Below are 5,526 nucleotides of genomic sequence, written 5' to 3' on the forward strand. Positions count from 1 at the left end.
TCCACCCTTCAATCACAGCTTGCTTTTAAAGGAAATAAAGTCACTATCATTTAAAAACCATGTATTCTTTATTAATTGATTATAAAAATAGGGAGAAAACTGACAAGGTAGAAGGGCTGGCCTGGGGGGGGGGGCAAGTGGGGCAATTTGCCCCAGGCCCTGGGCCCCGCAGGGGCCCCCACAAAAGTTTTTCAGGGCCCCTGGAGCGGGGTCCTTCACTCACTCCGGGGGTCCCGGAAAACTCTCGCAGGGCCCGGGCCCCCGGAGCTTCTGCTCCGGGTCTTCGGTGGCAATTTGGCAACGGAGGGTCCTTCTGCCCTGGGACCCGCCACCGAAGACCCCAGACCCCCTTAATCCTCTGGGCAGCCCTGCAAGGTAGCCTGGGTGGGGTGTGGGAGGAGGGAAGGAAGGTAAAGGCCACTTCAAAACTTGTTGAATGACAGCCTTTTGCTTGGGCTGTCCACTGAGGTGGAGTGGCAGGGTGCACGGAGCCTCCCCCACTCACGTTCTTGGGCGTCTGGGTGAGGAGGCTATGAAACATGGGAAGGGTGGTTGTACAGGGGCTGCAGTGGCATTCTGTGATCCTGCTGCCGTTCCTGAAGCTCCAGCAGACGCCAGAGCATGTTCCTTTGATACTGCAGGAGCTGCAGCATTGCATCCTGCCTCCTTTGATCTTCCTGCTGCCACCTCTCATCTTGAGCATCCGTCCTGTCCTCATGTTTGTTGGCTGCTTTCCTGTACTGTGATTCTGTGTCCTTCCACTCATTCAAATAAGCTCTTTCACTGCGAATCAACTGTGTGATCTCAGAGAATATTTCATCTCGTGTGCATTTTTTTTCACTGCCTTATCTGAGATAGCTTTTGGGACGGAGGAGGGAGGCTTGAAAAATTTGCAACTGCAGGAGGGAAAAACAAGAGAGAAGTATTTAAAAAGATACATTTTACAGAACAATGGGTATACTCTTTCACGGTGAACAACACTATTTATATTACATAGCAAATGTGATTTCTTAATATTGAGGCCTGCGGCTTTGGTGTTAGAGATCACAGATGCAGGGACGGGCAACAGAATTTGGCTTGCATGTGGCCATGATAAGCCATTGTCTTTTGGCTTCTGCTACCTTCATAAAATCAGCACCCTCCTTTCCCACATACCAAGCAAAGCCCATTGAATGCTGCAGTTTTCGTGTTAACATGCAGCAGCAGAAACCAAACTACACCCACCCCGCCATCCAATTCTCTGGGATGATCACTTTACTCCTCCCCGCACCGTGTGGCTGGTATCAGGGAAGATCCCTGCTAGCCAAACGCGAACAACTCAGCACCAATGCCCCCCCTCCATACACACTCCGCTTGGCTAACTGCAGGGAAGGATTTCTTTTCAGCCACAGGCAAACAGCTCCTTAGGAACGGCCACCTCTGTCCCCTTAATTAAATTCCCATATTTCAACCACGTTACCATGAAGGATAACACAGTGAGTTAAAGAACGGATGTTGCTTGAATGCCAGCAAACACTGGGACCATACGCTACCGTGCTTTGTCATGCAATGATATCAGATTACTTGCTACTAGCATCGCGTGGTAAAGTGTCCTACCACGGAGGCTGCCCTGCCCAGAAACTTTCTGCAAAGGCTTTTGGAGTACCTCCAGGAGAGCTTCATGGAGATGTCCCTGGAGGATTTCCACTCCATCCCCAGACACGTTAGACTTTTCCAGTAGCGGTACTGGCTGTGAATGCATCCCAGGTCCTCAGGGCAATTTAATCATTAAAAAACTTTTGCTGTTAAATCATGTTTTACATTTACAAAGGTACACTCACCAAAGGTGCCTTCTATGGCTTCATGGTCTGGGATAATGGCTTGGGAGGGTTGGGAGGCTACTTCTGTCAGGCTGAGAAAAAGATCCTGGCTGTTGGGAAGAACGGTGTGCTGTGTGCTCGCCGCAAGCTCGTTGTCCTCCTCCTCCTCATCTTCTCCATCTGCAGAATGATCAGCCATGGCTGAGATTACCCCCTCCTCGAAATCCATGGTCAGGAGTGGGGTAGTGGTGGCGGCCCCCCCTGGAATTGCACGCAGCTCAGCGTGGAAGCAGCATGTCTGCCGCTCTGTACCGGACCTTCTGTTTGCTTCTTTGGTTTTCTGGTAGGCTTGTCTGAGCTCCTTAACTTTCACACGGCACTGTAGTGAGTCCCTATTGCGGCCTCTCTCCATCATGCCCTTGGAGACTTTTTCAAATGTTTTGGCATTTCGTCTTTTGGAACGTAGTTCTGCTAGCACAGAATCCTCTCCCCATTCAGCAATCAGATCCAGTACCTCCTGTACAGTCCATGCTGGAGCTCTTTTTTGATTCTCAGACTGCATGGTTACCTGTGCTGATGAACTCTGCATGGTAAACTGTGCAGATCAGCTCTCCATGCTGGGCAAACAGGAAATGAAATTCAAAAGTTCATGGGGCTTTTCCTGTCTACCTGGCCAGTGCATCCGAGTTCAGATTGCTGTCCAGAGCAGTCACAATGGTACACGGTGGGATAGCTCCTGGAGGCCAATACCATTGAATTGCATCCACACTAACCCTAATTCAAACTGGCAATATCAATTTTAGCGCTACTCCCCTTGTCAGGGAAGAGTACAGAAATTGATTTTAAGAGCCCTTTATGTTGAAGTAAATGGCTTTGTTGTGTGGACGGGTGCAGAGTTAATTTGATTTAACGCTGCTAAATTTGACCTAAACTCATAGTGTAGACCAGGCCTCAGAGTGTGAAATGCATAGGAGTCTCCTTCCCAGCTGTCTTCTAGGCCCTGGGGTGTATCACAGCCTCCCAGATCGACGCAGCCTGCAGCTGAGCCACCTCGGGGAACAATGGGGACAGGTCACCTTGTCCTATCAAACCAAGCAGTGCGGGGTCTCAAAAAGGCTGAGGCGGAAGAACCCGCTCCCTCATGGAAGTAAGAGCACAGGCGGTGAGTTATATTCTTTTGTGATGCCTGGGCTCCAGGAATATTCAGGGCTAGGGGCCCTGCTCCACCAATATTTGGAGCTGGGTCTCTCCCCCAGCTCTGCCTGGAGTGGGCCCCGGTCCTCCCCCATCACCCTCTCCCCCAAACGCGTCTTTCCCCCAGCCCTGCCACATCCCTGTCTGAAAGAAAGTGGTGCGCGCCTCTCCCATGCCTGGCTAATCCGGCCCTTGAGCTCCAGCTGGGGAGCGGGGTCAGGGTCTTGCTCCATTCCACACAGATCCCGGAAGCAGCGGCATGTCCCCCTTCGGACTCCAATGCATAGGGGCAGACAGGGGGTTCTGAATGCTTCTCCCACCCCCAAGCCCACCCCTACAGCTCCCATTGGCCAGGAACCACAGCCAATGGGAGCTGCGGGGGTGGCACCTGCAGACAGGGCTGTGTGCAGAGCTGCCTGGCTGTGCCTCCACATAGGAGCCGGAGGAGGGACATGCTGCTTGTGAGCTGCTTGAGCTAAGCACCACCCGGAACCTGCCACTCTGACTCCCTCCCATGCCCCAAACCCCTGCCCCAGTCCTGATCTCCCTCCTGCCCTCTGAATCCCTCAGTCCCAACCCAGAGCACCCTCCTGAACCCCCAACCCCTCATCTCTAGCCCCACCACAGAGCCCACACCCCCAGCCGGCGCTCTCTCACACCCCAACTCCCAATTTCATGAACATTCATGGCCTGCCATACAATTTCCATACCAAGATGTGGCCCTAGGGCCAAAAAGTTTGCCTACCCTTGATTTAGCAGCAAGGCATTCCCTGGGAAATACCCTACCCTCTTCACCCTCTGATTTCACCACCTCAACCAAGCTTCACAATCATTATTGCTGTGTACAGTATTAAATTGTTTGTTTAAAACTTATACTGTGTGTGTCTGTATATATAATGTCTTTTGTCTGGCAAAAAAAAATTCCCTGGACCCTAATCCCCCCTATTTACATTAATTCTTATGGGGAAATTGGATTCGCTTAACATCGTTTCACTTAAAGTAGCATTTTTCAGGAACGTAACTACAACGTTAAGTGAGGAGTTACTGTATGATTCTATGAAGTATTGCCAGGTGTGGCCAGTGGTCAGTGAAAATGATTTCCAATTATTGACAAAAGTTTTTGTCTGCATAAATTTGACTACTGCAATTCTTTGTTTCCAATTCTTTGCCTCAGCCCATATTATATCTAGAGTGCAACCCATTCACAAGTTACAACAAAGTTGTATGTATTCTAATAGAGACATAAGAGACAATATATTATTCTGAATTTACACTTCTTACACTGGCTCCCTTGTTAAATATTGTATGGATTTTACAACTCTACTTTTTAATTTTCAAGGCCCTCAAAGATATAACTCCAGTGTATTTGGTTAAACTTGAGCTGTCTTGCTCCACCAGTTCTCTGCAGTCTGAAACAGATGGTTATTTAGTTTGTTATGAGTATAATCTTGAGATAAGGGAACTAAGAATTTTTCCAGTTATGCCCCTCTCTTTGAAAAGAGCCTTCATGTTGTTATCTGCAATTCTTAATCAAAATGTAGCAACGGTTTAAAGAATAATATGTTTTAAGATGAATTTAATTGCCCCTCATAACCAGTTTTAGTAGTTTGTAGAATATTCTGAGACATTTTTGTCAAGAAGCTCTCTACATAATTTTTAAGATGCATACAAGTGAATGTAGCATTCTGGTTGTCACACCATATAAACATATAGAAAGGGACTATTACTTCCCTGCTCTGTGACTATAATCCAAAATTGCACTGCAACATGTCAGTTGAAAAAAAGCTAATGCAACTCCATATTTGATTTTCTCCAGCCTCCTGCTACTTTACCTCTCTAGCTTTCCATAACTTTTCAAAGTTTATTAATTCCATTAATATCCTCGATGATAGCCATCAATATATGTTCAACTTTTCCAAGTATTCCTGCATGCTTCTTTTTATCAAAAGCTGTATTTACAGGGTCTTCTTTATGAAAGTGACATTTGAGGAATTTAGAAATAAATATTTTGAAACAAATGAAATTTTACATTAAAAACGACAAATCACATTATGTTTGATGTACATTATGTACAATGCTTATAAGTATAAAAGCAACTAAAATATTATCATGTTAATTCATAATTATCTACTTAGAAAAAAACAAAAAAACACTCAATAAAAGAGAGGACTAATATATTATTGGGTTGCATAATATTTAGGCTACCTACAAGGTTTGTAGCATATAAAGTAGAAATAGAAGACTAAACACCAACCTCAGAACTTAATGCATGTTCAGGTTAATGAGAGATTAGGAGCTGGGAATAACAACATTTCAAAATGATAATTTATTCTTATCGTGTTCCTTCACAAAGATCCAGAAAGAAATCCCCAATCTTGTAGAAACCATATGCCTGTCCATTAACATAGTAATGCACTTTTTCCAGTGGAGCAAGCTTGTAAATATTTGGAAGCCAGGATTTATAAGCAGGATGTTTATTAGATTTCCAAACCTTGTGATGTCTCTTTTGGTGGATAATAAAGGTAAATTGATG

At 46.1% G+C, this 5,526-nt stretch overlaps 1 pseudogene; it reads right to left on the reverse strand.

Annotated features, from left to right (window-relative positions):
• Positions 1 to 385: 385 nt before the first annotated feature.
• Positions 386 to 2,713, reverse strand: LOC142046343 (uncharacterized; annotated as a pseudogene).
• Between the last annotated feature and the right edge of the window lie 2,813 nt (positions 2,714 to 5,526).

This window comes from Chelonoidis abingdonii, chromosome 2 (genome assembly GCF_003597395.2).
Source record: "Chelonoidis abingdonii isolate Lonesome George chromosome 2, CheloAbing_2.0, whole genome shotgun sequence".
NCBI lineage: Eukaryota > Metazoa > Chordata > Testudines > Testudinidae > Chelonoidis > Chelonoidis abingdonii.